We start from the raw sequence: 23,571 nt of genomic DNA on the forward strand, positions 1-23,571 counted from the left end.
GAAACAAAAATCGGACACTTTGTACATTTGATATTATTGTGTGCATCATGCAGAGGATGAAAAGTAGCAGGAACGGCTGTGATGCCGTATAGGCTAGCAGGAAGAAATGTTTTGAGGTGGTCAGTTGCAGAGATTGTTCAACATTTTTAAAACTTCCATAGTGGCATTGGGGAGGCCAGCAGCTGAAAGGCTCTGTCTTTACTGGTAGGCAGTGGTTAGATGGTGACCGGTCATCAGTCTTTCTGTGGGTGATGGACAGGGGAGCAGTAGGCGGCGGTCACAGGTTTGCAGTGACATCCGAGGGGTGGTTTTAAAGGCAGACAGAAAAGCATAATTGCGGGTTTCATAGGGGTGAAGGTAGAGTGTAATGGATGCGTTAGTAGCAGGCACGACGGAAGTGACCTGCGTTTGGAGGTGGTTAACTGAGCGGTCTTCACTTGAAGGTGGGTCAACAAGTTGGAGGATGTGTTTGGTGGGCCGGCTGGAGGCAGTGTTATGTAACTTTGCTGGAGGGCGCAGCAGCATTTACTGATGTATGTAAATCGCTCGATGAGAGGGCGGATGTGACCAATAGAGGAACCAGAATCCTTTTTTTATGGCTGGGGTGAGCCCCTGCAGTATGGCCTGAGGGCTCTTGACTGGGGAGGAGAATGGGGGGCCCCCTCCATGTACTTTGCAGGGGGGCCCCCTCAAGTTTCGTTACGCCACTGATAGTGCACAGAGGAAAACCTCGAGGTACAGTATTAACGCCTTGTTTTTAGATTGAAGAAAAAGTTCAGTGGCAATTTTCTCATTTATGCATGCCAACACAATAGGTTCTGGTAGCAAAAAGCACCGATTTTTTAAAGCAAAAAGTTGCTTTATTTTAGCATTATGCTGCCTAAAACTGCGACCTCTTCAGACTTCAATGTGAAAAATAAAATCCCCAAATTTGTTTTTACTAAATCTCCCTCCTCCTGCTTCCAAATATTGGCAGGAATGCTTGGTACTTAGTCATTGATTGCTGTCTCCTTAAAGGCAGTGAATCACACAAATACACACACACTTTGTGTGCCACAGGGTGATTGCGCAGATCAGTATGAGAGCATCATGTACACACGAAAATCAGAGGCAGCGTCATATGCGAAGCCCAACCTATTTATGTCCTCCTGCCATTCCAATGGTGATATTCCGTTTGTCTGTCTATAAATCACATGGAACTGTCATCAGAAATAACGCTATAATTATGAGTATTGTAGCAAAACACACAGCTGATCTATTTAATTAGTCCGCCCAGAAGGTGGAATTGAACCACTCTGTCGCTAAACAGCTACAGGTTTGAAGCCTGCACCCCAGACCACTGAGGTTCATCCAGGCAGATACAGATGTTAGGTAGAGACTTATATATAACCCAAAAATAGAGAACACTTTATTAATAGGGTAAGGTATATGATGATGTGTAATCCATTGTCTGCACCCCTATCTCTGAGATAGCACGTCAATTTGTTTGAATATCTTTACTGCTTGAAGCCAGACTTTCAGGAGATAATCTTCAATTTATGCAAATTAAAACAAGGGTTTCTGGGTAAATGAGACCCGTCTGTTTCCTGCTTTTCTAACGTGATCAAAGCAAAGCCACGAGGAAGACAACTTGCAATAGAAACGAGCAGCCGATGCAACACTTGAATAAGCACATCATGAGTTAATCAAGCTCAGGCAAAGGAAGTAGAAATGAAACAGTGAAAACGCTGCTCGCGTTCTCTCCCTCACAACATGCACAGTCCATTCTAGGTCTACGTTTTGGAAGCGGCCGTGTGTAATTTTACAGAGCCACGTTGTATTACGAGCATCTTAATTTGGCAGCTCAGTTTATTTTTCCGTATTTTTTTTTTACACAATATTGCTTTTCTCATAATTTGTTACTTGCTAAGCGTCAGGTGGAACCGAACTGGGAAATCGGATGCAGGGCAGAGCAACTCGGGGATTTGTTAATATGCCAGTGAGCCCATGAAACGGTGGGCGGGACGCCGAGAGAATGACGTTTGACGTGGGGGGTACTAACTGTCAGACAGTTGAATGACAATACACGGGCCATTTCCGTTTTAAACAAATTGCATTCTGTGAAAGATTTCACGGTGTCTACTTTTCGACATTTTGTATCTTTTATTGGAATATATAAAGCTGAAAAGGCAAGTGATAGAAACAATACAACCATGTTTAGGCCTAATCCGCCACTGTAAATTTAAAGTACCAAAAAAATTAGACTTTGCTAGTCCTTCCTCTATGTTACCGGTCACGCGGCTGTCATCAACTTCCAGCATTTAAAAGACAATCATAGGCAAGCATTGGCATAGCCAATAGGTCTCGCCTTTTGGACCTTATGTGTTTAGCCAGAGCTTTTGACTATGTTGTAGAGCATTGTGGCTGCTGTGCATTATGTTGAAAAGTTATAATTGTCTGCCTGTCGCCTATGCGTAGTCTCTCCAGTTCCCTGTGGAAATTGGTGGTACCTTCGCCTAAAGGGATTTCTGATTGTGCTGTGCTGGAGGTGGTACTTTCGCTTGATGCCAGAGAGATACTACTGGCTGATTTGGTTTCTAGACTTTCTTCCCTGCACCTTTTTATATCCTTGTTGCTGATGGGATTATCATGCTTTTTAGCAAACGTGTAAATCCCGCCATCCTGCTAATCACGGTCATCCCTCTTGCTCTTTCTCATTTTTTGTCTCTGAGGTATTGTTAGTGCTCCTCTATGACCTTATCAATGATGGCATAATTTTTTTCCACTAAATCCTGACAATCCATTGATTCTATCTGTTTCTCTGTGTGTGAGAAAGTGGCTCTGTATATACTGTTCCTTAATAGGTACAGGGTGTACAGAGTCCACAGTCCCCCAGGGGCTGAGAGAGGTTAAAGTTAGCTATAACCTTACTCTCTAAAGTGGTAGCTTGGTCGAGCAGTAAGGCAGTACCAGAGGACAGTGTAAAGCATTTGTTGTACACACTCAGTCAGCAAATGGTCTCACACACTCAATAACTGAACTCTAGGCCAATAGTTTATATAAAACATATATGCTTGTTTTATTTTAGAACCAACAATTGGAATTAAAATATACTTTCTCAGAATGAGATGTTGAATATAAATACTTTTGCAATGAGCAATTGATTTTTGTAAACAGTTACAAGTGGTTGCAATAGGCAACACTATTTCAAACACAACAGTGCATTGAGTTCAATGGAATTTTCATGTTATTTGTCACAGATTACTTTTCGAATTACTTTTGGAATTCCAGGACTGGATCCCAGATTCAGTCCTGGGTCAGTACTTTGAATCAAGTGATACAAGTCGAATTAATTGCAGTGATGATTTTTAAGTAATATGTAGCTATTTCAAAAGTTGACACTTCGAAAATATTTCCTAGAAAACATTCAATGATTCTCTATGGCAAGAAATTCAAATTGCAGGTACAGTACTTTCTAGTTACTTTTGTAATCCAGTACTGGGTGCCTGGACTCAGTACTGGGATCTTTATCCAAAACAGGTAAGTAATTACGTTTGAAGATATTATACGAGTTTTGAAGAATATTTAAAGATTGAAGAAATCGACACTTTGAAGAAATTTCACAGAAAAACAGTCAATGGTTTCCTATGGAAGAAAATTGAGTTAAGGGTAAGTACAGTTGTAAGTATTTTTCAGAGTCAGTGCTGGGTACCAAGATCCAGCACAGGGAGCTCACCTAAGAGAAGGTGAGTAATTTTGTATTTGTTACTCGGCTGATTTTTGGTGAATATTTTAAGATTTGAAAAGTCCACACTTACAAGAAATTTCAGGAAAAAGCCAGTCAATGTTACCCTATGAGGAAAATAGAGTTTGTGGTTTAAGGGTAAGTACTCGACTGGCAGAGTTGAGGTTCTGGGCATAGACTCAGGGATCCACCAGGGTAAGGTAGGTAAAGTTGGTTCACCCTCAGCGGCTCTAGGGCGGCCGGGTGCAGAGAGAGTTAGGCCCAATGTTATCCTATGAGGGATAGGGGGGCCTTGGTTGGTGGCTGCTGACTGGCAAGCCACGCGGCTGTGGGAGCTGAGCTCCTGGTCACTTACTCAGGGCAAGTGGGGAAGTGGGTAGGTGTAGAGTTTTCACTGCCAGGGCCACCTGGGCGGCTGGATACAGAGGGTTTTTGAGCCTTCGGGCGCTCAATTGATTTCAATGGGAAATCTCCGGTTTGACCCTTTCCAATTTGATAAAGCATGATCATAGTCCAGTGTTACATTGTGCATTCGGTGGTGCTGCAGCTGCCGCACTGAACCCTTTGCCAAAGAGGTCCTGTGCCATCTCTTCTCTTCTGTCGATTAGTTTTGGCAGGTTTCTGAGATGCGCAGGTGTGTGCTGGTTGGTCCAATAAGTCAAAATGGAAGAAGGCGAGCAACGGCAGAGTGTTGCAAAGTAGAATATAGTGGCGTACAGTGCAGATGTGCAGAGTGGATTGGTGTAGAGTGCAATGGAGTAGAGTGCATTGGTTTTGAATGCAGTGGCATAGAGTGCAGTGGCGTAGAGTGCAGTGATGTAGAGTGCAGAGGCGTAGAATAGAGTGGCATTGAGTGGAGTGGCACAGGGTAGATTGTAGTGGCGTAGAGTGGAGTGGCGTTGAGTGGAATAGAGCAGAGTAGAATAGAGTGGTGTAGAGTGCAGTGTCATAGAGTAGAGCGTCGCAGAGTTCAGTGTTGTAGAGTGCAGTAGTGCACGGTAGATTAGAGTGGTTTAAAGTGTATTGATGTAGAGTGGAGAGATATAGAGTGTATTGGCATACATGCATTGGGGTAGAGTACAGAAGAGCAGCATAGAGTAGAGTGGTGCAGAGTAGAGTGCAGTGGTGAAGAGTAGAGTTGTGTAGAGTTTAGTGGCGGCAGAGAGTGCTATGTTGTAGAGGACTCTGCTTTTAATTTATAATTTGCTCTTTTGTGAATAGTGCACAGAGGAATACCTCGAGGTACAGTATTAACGCCTTGTTTTTAGATTGAAGAAAAAGTTCAGGGGCAATTTTCTCATTTATGCATGCCAACACAATAGGTTCTGGTAGCAAAAAGCACCGATTTTTTAAAGCAAAAAGTTGCTTTATTTTAGCATTATGCTGCCTAAAACTGTGACCTCTTCAGACTTCAATGTGAAAAATAAAATCCCCAAATTTGTTTTTACTAAATCTCCCTCCTCCTGCTTCCAAATATTGGCAGGAATGCTTGGTACTTAGTCATTGATTGCTGTCTCCTTAAAGGCAGTGAATCACACAAATACACACACACTTTGTGTGCCACAGGGTGATTGCGCAGATCAGTATGAGAGCATCATGTACACACGAAAATCAGAGGCAGCGTCATATGCGAAGCCCAACCTATTTATGTCCTCCTGCCATTCCAATGGTGATATTCCGTTTGTCTGTCTATAAATCACATGGAACTGTCATCAGAAATAACGCTATAATTATGAGTATTGTAGCAAAACACACAGCTGAGCTATTTAATTAGTCCGCCCAGAAGGTGGAATTGAACCACTCTGTCTCTAAACAGCTACAGGTTTGAAGCCTGCACCCCAGACCACTGAGGTTCATCCAGGCAGATACAGATGTTAGGTAGAGACTTATATATAACCCAAAAATAGAGAACACTTTATTAATAGGGTAAGGTATATGATGATTTGTAATCCATTGTCTTCACCCCTATCTCTGAGATAGCACGTCAATTTGTTTGAATATCTTTACTGCTTGAAGCCAGACTTTCAGGAGATAATCTTCAATTTATGCAAATTAAAACAAGGGTTTCTGGGTAAATGAGACCCGTCTGTTTCCTGCTTTTCTAACGTGATCAAAGCAAAGCCACGAGGAAGACAACTTGCAATAGAAACGAGCAGCCGATGCAACACTTGAATAAGCACATCATGAGTTTATCAAGCTCAGGCAAAGGAAGTAGAAATGAAACAGTGAAAACGCTGCTCGCGTTCTCTCCCTCACAACATGCACAGTCCATTCTAGGTCTACGTTTTGGAAGCGGCCGTGTGTAATTTTACAGAGCCACGTTTTATTACGAGCATCTTAATTGGGCAGCTCAGTTTATTTTTCCGTATTTTATTTTTACACAATATTGCTTTTCTCATAATTTGTTACTTGCTAAGCGTCAGGTGGAACCGAACTGGGAAATCGGATGCAGGGCAGAGCAACTCGGGGATTTGTTAATATGCCAGTGAGCCCATGAAACGGTGGGCGGGACGCCGAGAGAATGACGTTTGACGTGGGGGGTACTAACTGTCAGACAGTTGAATGACAATACACGGGCCATTTCCGTTTTAAACAAATTGCATTCTGTGAAAGATTTCACGGTGTCTACTTTTCGACATTTTGTATCTTTTATTGGAATATATAAAGCTGAAAAGGCAAGTGATGGAAACAATACAACCATGTTTAGGCCTAATCCGCCACTGTAAATTTAAAGTACCAAAAAAATTAGACTTTGCTAGTCCTTCCTCTATGTTACCGGTCACGCGGCTGTCATCAACTTCCAGCATTTAAAAGACAATCATAGGCAAGCATTGGCATAGCCAATAGGTCTCGCCTTTTGGACCTTATGTGTTTAGCCAGAGCTTTTGACTATGTTGTACAGCATTGTGGCTGCTGTGCATTATGTTGAAAAGTTATAATTGTCTGCCTGTCGCCTATGCGTAGTCTCTCCAGTTCCCTGTGGAAATTGGTGGTACCTTCGCCTAAAGGGATTTCTGATTGTGCTGTGCTGGAGGTGGTACTTTCGCTTGATGCCAGAGAGATACTACTGGCTGATTTGGTTTCTAGACTTTCTTCCCTGCACCTTTTTATATCCTTGTTGCTGATGGGATTATCATGCTTTTTAGCAAACGTGTAAATCCCGCCATCCTGCTAATCACGGTCATCCCTCTTGCTCTTTCTCATTTTTTGTCTCTGAGGTATTGTTAGTGCTCCTCTATGACCTTATCAATGATGGCATAATTTTTTTCCACTAAATCCTGACAATCCATTGATTCTATCTGTTTCTCTGTGTGTGAGAAAGTGGCTCTGTATATACTGTTCCTTAATAGGTACAGGGTGTACAGAGTCCACAGTCCCCCAGGGGCTGAGAGAGGTTAAAGTTAGGTATAACCTTACTCTCTAAAGTGGTAGCTTGGTCGAGCAGTAAGGCAGTACCAGAGGACAGTGTAAAGCATTTGTTGTACACACTCAGTCAGCAAATGGTCTCACACACTCAATAACTGAACTCTAGGCCAATAGTTTATATAAAACATATATGCTTGTTTTATTTTAGAACCAACAATTGGAATTAAAATATACTTTCTCAGAATGAGATGTTGAATATAAATACTTTTGCAATGAGCAATTGATTTTTGTAAACAGTTACAAGTGGTTGCAATAGGCAACACTATTTCAAACACAACAGTGCATTGAGTTCAATGGAATTTTCATGTTATTTGTCACAGATTACTTTTCGAATTACTTTTGGAATTCCAGGACTGGATCCCAGATTCAGTCCTGGGTCAGTACTTTGAATCAAGTGATACAAGTCGAATTAATTGCAGTGATGATTTTTAAGTAATATGTAGCTATTTCAAAAGTTGACACTTCGAAAATATTTCCTAGAAAACATTCAATGATTCTCTATGGCAAGAAATTCAAATTGCAGGTACAGTACTTTCTAGTTACTTTTGTAATCCAGTACTGGGTGCCTGGACTCAGTACTGGGATCTTTATCCAAAACAGGTAAGTAATTACGTTTGAAGATATTATACGAGTTTTGAAGAATATTTAAAGATTGAAGAAATCGACACTTTGAAGAAATTTCACAGAAAAACAGTCAATGGTTTCCTATGGAAGAAAATTGAGTTAAGGGTAAGTACAGTTGTAAGTATTTTTCAGAGTCAGTGCTGGGTACCAAGATCCAGCACAGGGAGCTCACCTAAGAGAAGGTGAGTAATTTTGTATTTGTTACTCGGCTGATTTTTGGTGAATATTTTAAGATTTGAAAAGTCCACACTTACAAGAAATTTCAGGAAAAAGCCAGTCAATGTTACCCTATGAGGAAAATAGAGTTTGTGGTTTAAGGGTAAGTACTCGACTGGCAGAGTTGAGGTTCTGGGCATAGACTCAGGGATCCACCAGGGTAAGGTAGGTAAAGTTGGTTCACCCTCAGCGGCTCTAGGGCGGCCGGGTGCAGAGAGAGTTAGGCCCAATGTTATCCTATGAGGGATAGGGGGGCCTTGGTTGGTGGCTGCTGACTGGCAAGCCACGCGGCTGTGGGAGCTGAGCTCCTGGTCACTTACTCAGGGCAAGTGGGGAAGTGGGTAGGTGTAGAGTTTTCACTGCCAGGGCCACCTGGGCGGCTGGATACAGAGGGCTTTTGAGCCTTCGGGCGCTCAATTGATTTCAATGGGAAATCTCCGGTTTGACCCTTTCCAATTTGATAAAGCATGATCATAGTCCAGTGTTACATTGTGCATTCGGTGGTGCTGCAGCTGCCGCACTGAACCCTTTGCCAAAGAGGTCCTGTGCCATCTCTTCTCTTCTGTCGATTAGTTTTGGCAGGTTTCTGAGATGCGCAGGTGTGTGCTGGTTGGTCCAATAAGTCAAAATGGAAGAAGGCGAGCAACGGCAGAGTGTTGCAAAGTAGAATATAGTGGCGTACAGTGCAGATGTGCAGAGTGGATTGGTGTAGAGTGCAATGGAGTAGAGTGCATTGGTTTTGAATGCAGTGGCATAGAGTGCAGTGGCGTAGAGTGCAGTGATGTAGAGTGCAGAGGCGTAGAATAGAGTGGCATTGAGTGGAGTGGCACAGGGTAGATTGTAGTGGCGTAGAGTGGAGTGGCGTTGAGTGGAATAGAGCAGAGTAGAATAGAGTGGTGTAGAGTGCAGTGTCATAGAGTAGAGCGTCGCAGAGTTCAGTGTTGTAGAGTGCAGTAGTGCACGGTAGATTAGAGTGGTTTAAAGTGTATTGATGTAGAGTGGAGAGATATAGAGTGTATTGGCATACATGCATTGGGGTAGAGTACAGAAGAGCAGCATAGAGTAGAGTGGTGCAGAGTAGAGTGCAGTGGTGAAGAGTAGAGTTGTGTAGAGTTTAGTGGCGGCAGAGAGTGCTATGTTGTAGAGGACTCTGCTTTTAATTTATAATTTGCTCTTTTGTGAATAGTGCACAGAGGAATACCTCGAGGTACAGTATTAACGCCTTGTTTTTAGATTGAAGAAAAAGTTCAGGGGCAATTTTCTCATTTATGCATGCCAACACAATAGGTTCTGGTAGCAAAAAGCACCGATTTTTTAAAGCAAAAAGTTGCTTTATTTTAGCATTATGCTGCCTAAAACTGTGACCTCTTCAGACTTCAATGTGAAAAATAAAATCCCCAAATTTGTTTTTACTAAATCTCCCTCCTCCTGCTTCCAAATATTGGCAGGAATGCTTGGTACTTAGTCATTGATTGCTGTCTCCTTAAAGGCAGTGAATCACACAAATACACACACACTTTGTGTGCCACAGGGTGATTGCGCAGATCAGTATGAGAGCATCATGTACACACGAAAATCAGAGGCAGCGTCATATGCGAAGCCCAACCTATTTATGTCCTCCTGCCATTCCAATGGTGATATTCCGTTTGTCTGTCTATAAATCACATGGAACTGTCATCAGAAATAACGCTATAATTATGAGTATTGTAGCAAAACACACAGCTGAGCTATTTAATTAGTCCGCCCAGAAGGTGGAATTGAACCACTCTGTCTCTAAACAGCTACAGGTTTGAAGCCTGCACCCCAGACCACTGAGGTTCATCCAGGCAGATACAGATGTTAGGTAGAGACTTATATATAACCCAAAAATAGAGAACACTTTATTAATAGGGTAAGGTATATGATGATTTGTAATCCATTGTCTTCACCCCTATCTCTGAGATAGCACGTCAATTTGTTTGAATATCTTTACTGCTTGAAGCCAGACTTTCAGGAGATAATCTTCAATTTATGCAAATTAAAACAAGGGTTTCTGGGTAAATGAGACCCGTCTGTTTCCTGCTTTTCTAACGTGATCAAAGCAAAGCCACGAGGAAGACAACTTGCAATAGAAACGAGCAGCCGATGCAACACTTGAATAAGCACATCATGAGTTTATCAAGCTCAGGCAAAGGAAGTAGAAATGAAACAGTGAAAACGCTGCTCGCGTTCTCTCCCTCACAACATGCACAGTCCATTCTAGGTCTACGTTTTGGAAGCGGCCGTGTGTAATTTTACAGAGCCACGTTTTATTACGAGCATCTTAATTGGGCAGCTCAGTTTATTTTTCCGTATTTTATTTTTACACAATATTGCTTTTCTCATAATTTGTTACTTGCTAAGCGTCAGGTGGAACCGAACTGGGAAATCGGATGCAGGGCAGAGCAACTCGGGGATTTGTTAATATGCCAGTGAGCCCATGAAACGGTGGGCGGGACGCCGAGAGAATGACGTTTGACGTGGGGGGTACTAACTGTCAGACAGTTGAATGACAATACACGGGCCATTTCCGTTTTAAACAAATTGCATTCTGTGAAAGATTTCACGGTGTCTACTTTTCGACATTTTGTATCTTTTATTGGAATATATAAAGCTGAAAAGGCAAGTGATGGAAACAATACAACCATGTTTAGGCTGAATCCGCCACTGTAAATTTAAAGTACCAAAAAAATTAGACTTTGCTAGTCCTTCCTCTATGTTACCGGTCACGCGGCTGTCATCAACTTCCAGCATTTAAAAGACAATCATAGGCAAGCATTGGCATAGCCAATAGGTCTCGCCTTTTGGACCTTATGTGTTTAGCCAGAGCTTTTGACTATGTTGTACAGCATTGTGGCTGCTGTGCATTATGTTGAAAAGTTATAATTGTCTGCCTGTCGCCTATGCGTAGTCTCTCCAGTTCCCTGTGGAAATTGGTGGTACCTTCGCCTAAAGGGATTTCTGATTGTGCTGTGCTGGAGGTGGTACTTTCGCTTGATGCCAGAGAGATACTACTGGCTGATTTGGTTTCTAGACTTTCTTCCCTGCACCTTTTTATATCCTTGTTGCTGATGGGATTATCATGCTTTTTAGCAAACGTGCAAATCCCGCCATCCTGCTAATCACGGTCATCCCTCTTGCTCTTTCTCATTTTTTGTCTCTGAGGTATTGTTAGTGCTCCTCTATGACCTTATCAATGATGGCATAATTTTTTTCCACTAAATCCTGACAATCCATTGATTCTATCTGTTTCTCTGTGTGTGAGAAAGTGGCTCTGTATATACTGTTCCTTAATAGGTACAGGGTGTACAGAGTCCACAGTCCCCCAGGGGCTGAGAGAGGTTAAAGTTAGGTATAACCTTACTCTCTAAAGTGGTAGCTTGGTCGAGCAGTAAGGCAGTACCAGAGGACATTGTAAAGCATTTGTTGTACACACTCAGTCAGCAAATGGTCTCACACACTCAATAACTGAACTCTAGGCCAATAGTTTATATAAAACATATATGCTTGTTTTATTTTAGAACCAACAATTGGAATTAAAATATACTTTCTCAGAATGAGATGTTGAATATAAATACTTTTGCAATGAGCAATTGATTTTTGTAAACAGTTACAAGTGGTTGCAATAGGCAACACTATTTCAAACACAACAGTGCATTGAGTTCAATGGAATTTTCATGTTTTTTGTCACTGATTACTTTTCGAATTACTTTTGGAATTCCAGGACTGGATCCCAGATTCAGTCCTGGGTCAGTACTTTGAATCAAGTGATACAAGTCGAATTAATTGCAGTGATGATTTTTAAGTAATATGTAGCTATTTCAAAAGTTGACACTTCGAAAATATTTCCTAGAAAACATTCAATGATTCTCTATGGCAAGAAATTCAAATTGCAGGTATAGTACTTTCTAGTTACTTTTGTAATCCAGTACTGGGTGCCTGGACTCAGTACTGGGATCTTTATCCAAAACAGGTAAGTAATTACGTTTGAAGATATTATACGATTTTTGAAGAATATTTAAAGATTGAAGAAATCGACACTTTGAAGAAATTTCACAGAAAAACAGTCAATGGTTTCCTATGGAAGAAAATTGAGTTAAGGGTAAGTACAGTTGTAAGTATTTTTCAGAGTCAGTGCTGGGTACCAAGATCCAGCACAGGGAGCTCACCTAAGAGAAGGTGAGTAATTTTGTATTTGTTACTCGGCTGATTTTTGGTGAATATTTTAAGATTTGAAAAGTCCACACTTACAAGAAATTTCAGGAAAAAGCCAGTCAATGTTACCCTATGAGGAAAATAGAGTTTGTGGTTTAAGGGTAAGTACTCGACTGGCAGAGTTGAGGTTCTGGGCATAGACTCAGGGGTCCACCAGGGTAAGGTAGGTGAAGTTGGTTCACCCTCAGCGGCTCTAGGGCGGCCGGGTGCAGAGAGAGTTAGGCCCAATGTTATCCTATGAGGGATAGGGGGGCCTTGGTTGGTGGCTGCTGACTGGCAAGCCACGCGGCTGTGGGAGCTGAGCTCCTGGTCACTTACTCAGGGCAAGTGGGGAAGTGGGTAGGTGTAGAGTTTTCACTGCCAGGGCCACCTGGGCGGCTGGATACAGAGGGCTTTTGAGCCTTCGGGCGCTCAATTGATTTCAATGGGAAATCTCCGGTTTGACCCTTTCCAATTTGATAAAGCATGATCATAGTCCAGTGTTACATTGTGCATTCGGTGGTGCTGCAGCTGCCGCACTGAACCCTTTGCCAAAGAGGTCCTGTGCCATCTCTTCTCTTCTGTCGATTAGTTTTGGCAGGTTTCTGAGATGCGCAGGTGTGTGCTGGTTGGTCCAATAAGTCAAAATGGAAGAAGGCGAGCAACGGCAGAGTGTTGCAAAGTAGAATATAGTGGCGTACAGTGCAGATGTGCAGAGTGGATTGGTGTAGAGTGCAATGGAGTAGAGTGCATTGGTTTTGAATGCAGTGGCATAGAGTGCAGTGGCGTAGAGTGCAGTGATGTAGAGTGCAGAGGCGTAGAATAGAGTGGCATTGAGTGGAGTGGCACAGGGTAGATTGTAGTGGCGTAGAGTGGAGTGGCGTTGAGTGGAATAGAGCAGAGTAGAATAGAGTGGTGTAGAGTGCAGTGTCATAGAGTAGAGCGTCGCAGAGTTCAGTGTTGTAGAGTGCAGTAGTGCACGGTAGATTAGAGTGGTTTAAAGTGTATTGGTGTAGAGTGGAGAGATATAGAGTGTATTGGCGTACATGCATTGGGGTAGAGTACAGAAGAGCAGCATAGAGTAGAGTGGTGCAGAGTAGAGTGCAGTGGTGAAGAGTAGAGTTGTGTAGAGTTTAGTGGCGGCAGAGAGTGCTATGTTGTAGAGGACTCTGCTTTTAATTTATAATTTGCTCTTTTGTGAATAGTGCACAGAGGAATACCTCGAGGTACAGTATTAACGCCTTGTTTTTAGATTGAAGAAAAAGTTCAGTGGCAATTTTCTCATTTATGCATGCCAACACAATAGGTTCTGGTAGCAAAAAGCACCGATTTTTTAAAGCAAAAAGTTGCTTTATTTTAGCATTATGCTGCCTAAAACTGCGACCTCTTCAGACTTCAATGTGAAAAATAAAATCCCCAAATTTGTTTTTACTAAATCTCCCTCCTCCTGCTTCCAAATATTGGCAGGAATGCTTGGTACTTAGTCAATGATTGCTGTCTCCTTAAAGGCAGTGAATCACACAAATACACACACACTTTGTGTGCCACAGGGTGATTGTGCAGATCAGTATGAGAGCATCATGTACACACGAAAATCAGAGGCAGCGTCATATGCGAAGCCCAACCTATTTATGTCCTCCTGCCATTCGAACAGTGATATTCCGTTTGTCTGTCTATAAATCACATGGAACTGTCATCAGAAATAACGCTATAATTATGATTATTGTAGCAAAACACACAGCTGATCTATTTAATTAGTCCGCCCAGAAGGTGGAATTGAACCACTCTGTCGCTAAACAGCTACAGGTTTGAAGCCTGCACCCCAGACCACTGAGGTTCATCCGGGCGGATACAGATGTTAGGTAGAGACTTATATATAACCCAAAAATACAGAACACATTATTAATAGGGTAAGGTATATGATGATTTGTAATCCATTTTCTTCACCCCTATCTCTGAGATAGCACGTCAATTTGTTTGAATATCTTTACTGCTTGAAGCCAGACTTTCAGGAGATAATCTTCAATTTATGCAAATTAAAACAAGGGTTTCTGGGTAAATGAGACCCGTCTGCTTCCTGCTTTTCTAACATGATCAAAGCAAAGCCACGAGGAAGACAACTTGCAATAGAAACGAGCAGCCGATGCAACACTTGAATAAGCACATCATGAGTTAATCAAGCTCAGGCAAAGTAAGTAGAAATGAAACACTGAAAACGCTGCTCGCGTTCTCTCCCTCTCAACATGCACAGTCCATTCTAGGTCTACGTTTTGGAAGCGGCCGTGTGTAATTTTAAAAAGCCACGTTGTATTACGAGCATCTTAATTTGGCAGCTCAGTTTATTTTTCCGTATTTTATTGTTACACAATATTGCTTTTCTCATAATTTGTTACTTGCTAAGCGTCAGGTGGAACCGAACTGGGAAATCGGATGCAGGGCAGAGCAACTCGGGGATTTGTTAATATGCCAGTGAGCCCATGAAACGGTGGGCGGGACGCCGAGAGAATGACGTTTGACGTGGGGGGTACTAACTGTCAGACAGTTGAATGACAATACACGGGCCATTTCCGTTTTAAACAAATTGCATTCTATGAAAGATTTCACGGGGTCTACTTTTCGCCATTTTGTATCTTTTATTGGAATATATAAAGCTGAAAAGGCAAGTGATGGAAACAATACAACCATGTTTAGGCTGAATCAGCCACTGTAAATTTAAAGTACCAAAAAAATTAGACTTTGCTAGTCCTTCCTCTATGTTACCGGTCACGCGGCTGTCATCAACTTCCAGCATTTAAAAGACAATCATAGGCAAGCATTGGCATAGCCAATAGGTCTCGCCTTTTGGACCTTATGTGTTTAGCCAGAGCTTTTGACTATGTTGTAGAGCATTGTGGCTGCTGTGCATTATGTTGAAAAGTTATAATTGTCTGCCTGTCGCCTATGCGTTGTCTCTCCAGTTCCCTTCGGAAATTGGTGGTACCTTCGCCTAAAGGGATTTCTGATTGTGATGTGCTGGAGGTGGTACTTTCGCTTGATGCCAGAGAGATTCTACTGGCTGATTTGGTTTCTAGACTTTCTTCCCTGCACCTTTTTATATCCTTGTTGCTGATGGGATTATCATACTTTTTAGCAAACGTGTAAATCCCGCCATCCTGCTAATCACGGTCATCCCTCTTGCTCTTTCTCATTTTTTGTCTCTGAGGTATTGTTAGTGCTCCTCTATGACCTTATCAATGATGGCATAATTTTTTTCCACTAAATCCTGACAATCCATTGATTCTATCTGTTTCTCTGTGTGTGAGAAAGTGGCTCTGTATATACTGTTCCTTAATAGGTACAGGGTGTACAGAGTCCACAGTCCCCCAGGGGCTGAGAGAGGTTAAAGTTAGGTATAACCTTACTCTCTAAAGTGGTAGCTTGGTCGAGCAGTAAGGCAGTACCAGAGGACAGTGTAAAGCATTTGTTGTACACACTCAGTCAGCAAATGGTCTCACACACTCAATAACTGAACTCTAGGCCAATAGTTTATATAAAACATATATGCTTGTTTTATTTTAGAACCAACAATTGGAATTAAAATATACTTTCTCAGAATGAGATGTTGAATATAAATACTTTTGCAATGAGCAATTGATTTTTGTAAACAGTTACAAGTGGTTGCAATAGGCAACACTATTTCAAACACAACAGTGCATTGAGTTCAATGGAATTTTCATGTTATTTGTCACAGATTACTTTTCGAATTACTTTTGGAATTCCAGGACTGGATCCCAGATTCAGTCCTGGGTCAGTACTTTGAATCAAGTGATACAAGTCGAATTAATTGCAGTGATGATTTTTAAGTAATATGTAGCTATTTCAAAAGTTGACACTTCGAAAATATTTCCTAGAAAACATTCAATGATTCTCTATGGCAAGAAATTCAAATTGCAGGTACAGTACTTTCTAGTTACTTTTGTAATCCAGTACTGGGTGCCTGGACTCAGTACTGGGATCTTTATCCAAAACAGGTAAGTAATTACGTTTGAAGATATTATACGAGTTTTGAAGAATATTTAAAGATTGAAGAAATCGACACTTTGAAGAAATTTCACAGAAAAACAGTCAATGGTTTCCTATGGAAGAAAATTGAGTTAAGGGTAAGTACAGTTGTAAGTATTTTTCAGAGTCAGTGCTGGGTACCAAGATCCAGCACAGGGAGCTCACCTAAGAGAAGGTGAGTAATTTTGTATTTGTTACTCGGCTGATTTTTGGTGAATATTTTAAGATTTGAAAAGTCCACACTTACAAGAAATTTCAGGAAAAAGCCAGTCAATGTTACCCTATGAGGAAAATAGAGTTTGTGGTTTAAGGGTAAGTACTCGACTGGCAGAGTTGAGGTTCTGGGCATAGACTCAGGGATCCACCAGGGTAAGGTAGGTAAAGTTGGTTCACCCTCAGCGGCTCTAGGGCGGCCGGGTGCAGAGAGAGTTAGGCCCAATGTTATCCTATGAGGGATAGGGGGGCCTTGGTTGGTGGCTGCTGACTGGCAAGCCACGCGGCTGTGGGAGCTGAGCTCCTGGTCACTTACTCAGGGCAAGTGGGGAAGTGGGTAGGTGTAGAGTTTTCACTGCCAGGGCCACCTGGGCGGCTGGATACAGAGGGCTTTTGAGCCTTCGGGCGCTCAATTGATTTCAATGGGAAATCTCCGGTTTGACCCTTTCCAATTTGATAAAGCATGATCATAGTCCAGTGTTACATTGTGCATTCGGTGGTGCTGCAGCTGCCGCACTGAACCCTTTGCCAAAGAGGTCCTGTGCCATCTCTTCTCTTCTGTCGATTAGTTTTGGCAGGTTTCTGAGATGCGCAGGTGTGTGCTGGTTGGTCCAATAAGTCAAAATGGAAGAAGGCGAGCAACGGCAGAGTGTTGCAAAGTAGAATATAGTGGCGTACAGTGCAGATGTGCAGAGTGGATTGGTGTAGAGTGCAATGGAGTAGAGTGCATTGGTTTTGAATGCAGTGGCATAGAGTGCAGTGGCGTAGAGTGCAGTGATGTAGAGTGCAGAGGCGTAGAATAGAGTGGCATTGAGTGGAGTGGCACAGGGTAGATTGTAGTGGCGTAGAGTGGAGTGGCGTTGAGTGGAATAGAGCAGAGTAGAATAGAGTGGTGTAGAGTGCAGTGTCATAGAGTAGAGCGTCGCAGAGTTCAGTGTTGTAGAGTGCAGTAGTGCACGGTAGATTAGAGTGGTTTAAAGTGTATTGGTGTAGAGTGGAGAGATATAGAGTGTATTGGCATACATGCATTGGGGTAGAGTACAGAAGAGCAGCATAGAGTAGAGTGGTGCAGAGTAGAGTGCAGTGGTGAAGAGTAGAGTTGTGTAGAGTTTAGTGGCGGCAGAGAGTGCTATGTTGTAGAGGACTCTGCTTTTAATTTATAATTTGCTCTTTTGTGAATAGTGCACAGAGGAATACCTCGAGGTACAGTATTAACGCCTTGTTTTTAGATTGAAGAAAAAGTTCAGGGGCAATTTTCTCATTTATGCATGCCAACACAATAGGTTCTGGTAGCAAAAAGCACCGATTTTTTAAAGCAAAAAGTTGCTTTATTTTAGCATTATGCTGCCTAAAACTGTGACCTCTTCAGACTTCAATGTGAAAAATAAAATCCCCAAATTTGTTTTTACTAAATCTCCCTCCTCCTGCTTCCAAATATTGGCAGGAATGCTTGGTACTTAGTCATTGATTGCTGTCTCCTTAAAGGCAGTGAATCACACAAATACACACACACTTTGTGTGCCACAGGGTGATTGCGCAGATCAGTATGAGAGCATCATGTACACACGAAAATCAGAGGCAGCGTCATATGCGAAGCCCAACCTATTTATGTCCTCCTGCCATTCCAATGGTGATATTCCGTTTGTCTGTCTATAAATCACATGGAACTGTCATCAGAAATAACGCTATAATTATGAGTATTGTAGCAAAACACACAGCTGAGCTATTTAATTAGTCCGCCCAGAAGGTGGAATTGAACCACTCTGTCTCTAAACAGCTACAGGTTTGAAGCCTGCACCCCAGACCACTGAGGTTCATCCAGGCAGATACAGATGTTAGGTAGAGACTTATATATAACCCAAAAATAGAGAACACTTTATTAATAGGGTAAGGTATATGATGATTTGTAATCCATTGTCTTCACCCCTATCTCTGAGATAGCACGTCAATTTGTTTGAATATCTTTACTGCTTGAAGCCAGACTTTCAGGAGATAATCTTCAATTTATGCAAATTAAAACAAGGGTTTCTGGGTAAATGAGACCCGTCTGTTTCCTGCTTTTCTAACGTGATCAAAGCAAAGCCACGAGGAAGACAACTTGCAATAGAAACGAGCAGCCGATGCAACACTTGAATAAGCACATCATGAGTTAATCAAGCTCAGGCAAAGGAAGTAGAAATGAAACAGTGAAAACGCTGCTCGCGTTCTCTCCCTCACAACATGCACAGTCCATTCTAGGTCTACGTTTTGGAAGCGGCCGTGTGTAATTTTACAGAGCCACGTTTTATTACGAGCATCTTAATTGGGCAGCTCAGTTTATTTTTCCGTATTTTATTTTTACACAATATTGCTTTTCTCATAATTTGTTACTTGCTAAGCGTCAGGTGGAACCGAACTGGGAAATCGGAAGCAGGGCAGAGCAACTCGGGGATTTGCTAATATGCCAGTGAGCCCATGAAACGGTGGGCGGGACGCCGAGAGAATGACGTTTGACGTGGGGGGTACTAACTGTCAGACAGTTGAATGACAATACACGGGCCATTTCCGTTTTAAACAAATTGCATTCTGTGAAAGATTTCACGGTGTCTACTTTTCGACATTTTGTATCTTTTATTGGAATATATAAAGCTGAAAAGGCAAGTGATGGAAACAATACAACCATGTTTAGGCTGAATCCGCCACTGTAAATTTAAAGTACCAAAAAAATTAGACTTTGCTAGTCCTTCCTCTATGTTACCGGTCACGCGGCTGTCATCAACTTCCAGCATTTAAAAGACAATCATAGGCAAGCATTGGCATAGCCAATAGGTCTCGCCTTTTGGACCTTATGTGTTTAGCCAGAGCTTTTGACTATGTTGTACAGCATTGTGGCTGCTGTGCATTATGTTGAAAAGTTATAATTGTCTGCCTGTCGCCTATGCGTAGTCTCTCCAGTTCCCTGTGGAAATTGGTGGTACCTTCGCCTAAAGGGATTTCTGATTGTGCTGTGCTGGAGGTGGTACTTTCGCTTGATGCCAGAGAGATACTACTGGCTGATTTGGTTTCTAGACTTTCTTCCCTGCACCTTTTTATATCCTTGTTGCTGATGGGATTATCATGCTTTTTAGCAAACGTGTAAATCCCGCCATCCTGCTAATCACGGTCATCCCTCTTGCTCTTTCTCATTTTTTGTCTCTGAGGTATTGTTAGTGCTCCTCTATGACCTTATCAATGATGGCATAATTTTTTTCCACTAAATCCTGACAATCCATTGATTCTATCTGTTTCTCTGTGTGTGAGAAAGTGGCTCTGTATATACTGTTCCTTAATAGGTACAGGGTGTACAGAGTCCACAGTCCCCCAGGGGCTGAGAGAGGTTAAAGTTAGGTATAACCTTACTCTCTAAAGTGGTAGCTTGGTCGAGCAGTAAGGCAGTACCAGAGGACATTGTAAAGCATTTGTTGTACACACTCAGTCAGCAAATGGTCTCACACACTCAATAACTGAACTCTAGGCCAATAGTTTATATAAAACATATATGCTTGTTTTATTTTAGAACCAACAATTGGAATTAAAATATACTTTCTCAGAATGAGATGTTGAATATAAATACTTTTGCAATGAGCAATTGATTTTTGTAAACAGTTACAAGTGGTTGCAATAGGCAACACTATTTCAAACACAACAGTGCATTGAGTTCAATGGAATTTTCATGTTTTTTGTCACTGATTACTTTTCGAATTACTTTTGGAATTCCAGGACTGGATCCCAGATTCAGTCCTGGGTCAGTACTTTGAATCAAGTGATACAAGTCGAATTAATTGCAGTGATGATTTTTAAGTAATATGTAGCTATTTCAAAAGTTGACACTTCGAAAATATTTCCTAGAAAACATTCAATGATTCTCTATGGCAAGAAATTCAAATTGCAGGTATAGTACTTTCTAGTTACTTTTGTAATCCAGTACTGGGTGCCTGGACTCAGTACTGGGATCTTTATCCAAAACAGGTAAGTAATTACGTTTGAAGATATTATACGATTTTTGAAGAATATTTAAAGATTGAAGAAATCGACACTTTGAAGAAATTTCACAGAAAAACAGTCAATGGTTTCCTATGGAAGAAAATTGAGTTAAGGGTAAGTACAGTTGTAAGTATTTTTCAGAGTCAGTGCTGGGTACCAAGATCCAGCACAGGGAGCTCACCTAAGAGAAGGTGAGTAATTTTGTATTTGTTACTCGGCTGATTTTTGGTGAATATTTTAAGATTTGAAAAGTCCACACTTACAAGAAATTTCAGGAAAAAGCCAGTCAATGTTACCCTATGAGGAAAATAGAGTTTGTGGTTTAAGGGTAAGTACTCGACTGGCAGAGTTGAGGTTCTGGGCATAGACTCAGGGGTCCACCAGGGTAAGGTAGGTGAAGTTGGTTCACCCTCAGCGGCTCTAGGGCGGCCGGGTGCAGAGAGAGTTAGGCCCAATGTTATCCTATGAGGGATAGGGGGGCCTTGGTTGGTGGCTGCTGACTGGCAAGCCACGCGGCTGTGGGAGCTGAGCTCCTGGTCACTTACTCAGGGCAAGTGGGGAAGTGGGTAGGTGTAGAGTTTTCACTGCCAGGGCCACCTGGGCGGCTGGATACAGAGGGCTTTTGAGCCTTCGGGCGCTCAATTGATTTCAATGGGAAATCTCCGGTTTGACCCTTTCCAATTTGATAAAGCATGATCATAGTCCAGTGTTACATTGTGCATTCGGTGGTGCTGCAGCTGCCGCACTGAACCCTTTGCCAAAGAGGTCCTGTGCCATCTCTTCTCTTCTGTCGATTAGTTTTGGCAGGTTTCTGAGATGCGCAGGTGTGTGCTGGTTGGTCCAATAAGTCAAAATGGAAGAAGGCGAGCAACGGCAGAGTGTTGCAAAGTAGAATATAGTGGCGTACAGTGCAGATGTGCAGAGTGGATTGGTGTAGAGTGCAATGGAGTAGAGTGCATTGGTTTTGAATGCAGTGGCATAGAGTGCAGTGGCGTAGAGTGCAGTGATGTAGAGTGCAGAGGCGTAGAATAGAGTGGCATTGAGTGGAGTGGCACAGGGTAGATTGTAGTGGCGTAGAGTGGAGTGGCGTTGAGTGGAATAGAGCAGAGTAGAATAGAGTGGTGTAGAGTGCAGTGTCATAGAGTAGAGCGTCGCAGAGTTCAGTGTTGTAGAGTGCAGTAGTGCACGGTAGATTAGAGTGGTTTAAAGTGTATTGGTGTAGAGTGGAGAGATATAGAGTGTATTGGCGTACATGCATTGGGGTAGAGTACAGAAGAGCAGCATAGAGTAGAGTGGTGCAGAGTAGAGTGCAGTGGTGAAGAGTAGAGTTGTGTAGAGTTTAGTGGCGGCAGAGAGTGCTATGTTGTAGAGGACTCTGCTTTTAATTTATAATTTGCTCTTTTGTGAATAGTGCACAGAGGAATACCTCGAGGTACAGTATTAACGCCTTGTTTTTAGATTGAAGAAAAAGTTCAGTGGCAATTTTCTCATTTATGCATGCCAACACAATAGGTTCTGGTAGCAAAAAGCACCGATTTTTTAAAGCAAAAAGTTGCTTTATTTTAGCATTATGCTGCCTAAAACTGCGACCTCTTCAGACTTCAATGTGAAAAATAAAATCCCCAAATTTGTTTTTACTAAATCTCCCTCCTCCTGCTTCCAAATATTGGCAGGAATGCTTGGTACTTAGTCAATGATTGCTGTCTCCTTAAAGGCAGTGAATCACACAAATACACACACACTTTGTGTGCCACAGGGTGATTGTGCAGATCAGTATGAGAGCATCATGTACACACGAAAATCAGAGGCAGCGTCATATGCGAAGCCCAACCTATTTATGTCCTCCTGCCATTCGAACAGTGATATTCCGTTTGTCTGTCTATAAATCACATGGAACTGTCATCAGAAATAACGCTATAATTATGATTATTGTAGCAAAACACACAGCTGATCTATTTAATTAGTCCGCCCAGAAGGTGGAATTGAACCACTCTGTCGCTAAACAGCTACAGGTTTGAAGCCTGCACCCCAGACCACTGAGGTTCATCCGGGCGGATACAGATGTTAGGTAGAGACTTATATATAACCCAAAAATACAGAACACATTATTAATAGGGTAAGGTATATGATGATTTGTAATCCATTTTCTTCACCCCTATCTCTGAGATAGCACGTCAATTTGTTTGAATATCTTTACTGCTTGAAGCCAGACTTTCAGGAGATAATCTTCAATTTATGCAAATTAAAACAAGGGTTTCTGGGTAAATGGGACCCGTCTGCTTCCTGCTTTTCTAACATGATCAAAGCAAAGCCACGAGGAAGACAACTTGCAATAGAAACGAGCAGCCGATGCAACACTTGAATAAGCACATCATGAGTTAATCAAGCTCAGGCAAAGTAAGTAGAAATGAAACACTGAAAACGCTGCTCGCGTTCTCTCCCTCTCAACATGCACAGTCCATTCTAGGTCTACGTTTTGGAAGCGGCCGTGTGTAATTTTAAAAAGCCACGTTGTATTACGAGCATCTTAATTTGGCAGCTCAGTTTATTTTTCCGTATTTTATTGTTACACAATATTGCTTTTCTCATAATTTGTTACTTGCTAAGCGTCAGGTGGAACCGAACTGGGAAATCGGATGCAGGGCAGAGCAACTCGGGGATTTGTTAATATGCCAGTGAGCCCATGAAACGGTGGGCGGGACGCCGAGAGAATGACGTTTGACGTGGGGGGTACTAACTGTCAGACAGTTGAATGACAATACACGGGCCATTTCCGTTTTAAACAAATTGCATTCTATGAAAGATTTCACGGGGTCTACTTTTCGCCATTTTGTATCTTTTATTGGAATATATAAAGCTGAAAAGGCAAGTGATGGAAACAATACAACCATGTTTAGGCTGAATCAGCCACTGTAAATTTAAAGTACCAAAAAAATTAGACTTTGCTAGTCCTTCCTCTATGTTACCGGTCACGCGGCTGTCATCAACTTCCAGCATTTAAAAGACAATCATAGGCAAGCATTGGCATAGCCAATAGGTCTCGCCTTTTGGACCTTATGTGTTTAGCCAGAGCTTTTGACTATGTTGTAGAGCATTGTGGCTGCTGTGCATTA

At 42.1% G+C, this 23,571-nt stretch overlaps 6 non-coding genes across 6 annotated transcripts; all 6 read right to left on the reverse strand.

Annotated features, from left to right (window-relative positions):
* Positions 1-1,269: 1,269 nt before the first annotated feature.
* TRNASTOP-UCA (transfer RNA opal suppressor (anticodon UCA)) lies at positions 1,270-1,356 on the reverse strand. Its single transcript has one exon. It is a non-coding gene; the product is annotated as a tRNA-Sec (tRNA).
* Positions 1,357-5,500: 4,144 nt separating this feature from the next.
* Positions 5,501-5,587, reverse strand: TRNASTOP-UCA (transfer RNA opal suppressor (anticodon UCA)). Its single transcript has one exon. It is a non-coding gene; the product is annotated as a tRNA-Sec (tRNA).
* Positions 5,588-9,731: 4,144 nt separating this feature from the next.
* Positions 9,732-9,818, reverse strand: TRNASTOP-UCA (transfer RNA opal suppressor (anticodon UCA)). Its single transcript has one exon. It is a non-coding gene; the product is annotated as a tRNA-Sec (tRNA).
* A 4,144-nt stretch (positions 9,819-13,962) lies between these two features.
* On the reverse strand, positions 13,963-14,049 carry TRNASTOP-UCA (transfer RNA opal suppressor (anticodon UCA)). The gene has a single exon. It is a non-coding gene; the product is annotated as a tRNA-Sec (tRNA).
* A 4,144-nt stretch (positions 14,050-18,193) lies between these two features.
* TRNASTOP-UCA (transfer RNA opal suppressor (anticodon UCA)) lies at positions 18,194-18,280 on the reverse strand. Its single transcript has one exon. It is a non-coding gene; the product is annotated as a tRNA-Sec (tRNA).
* A 4,144-nt stretch (positions 18,281-22,424) lies between these two features.
* Positions 22,425-22,511, reverse strand: TRNASTOP-UCA (transfer RNA opal suppressor (anticodon UCA)). The gene has a single exon. It is a non-coding gene; the product is annotated as a tRNA-Sec (tRNA).
* Between the last annotated feature and the right edge of the window lie 1,060 nt (positions 22,512-23,571).

Source organism: Triturus cristatus, chromosome 4_1 (assembly GCF_964204655.1).
Source record: "Triturus cristatus chromosome 4_1, aTriCri1.1, whole genome shotgun sequence".
NCBI classification, from domain to species: Eukaryota; Metazoa; Chordata; class Amphibia; order Caudata; family Salamandridae; genus Triturus; species Triturus cristatus.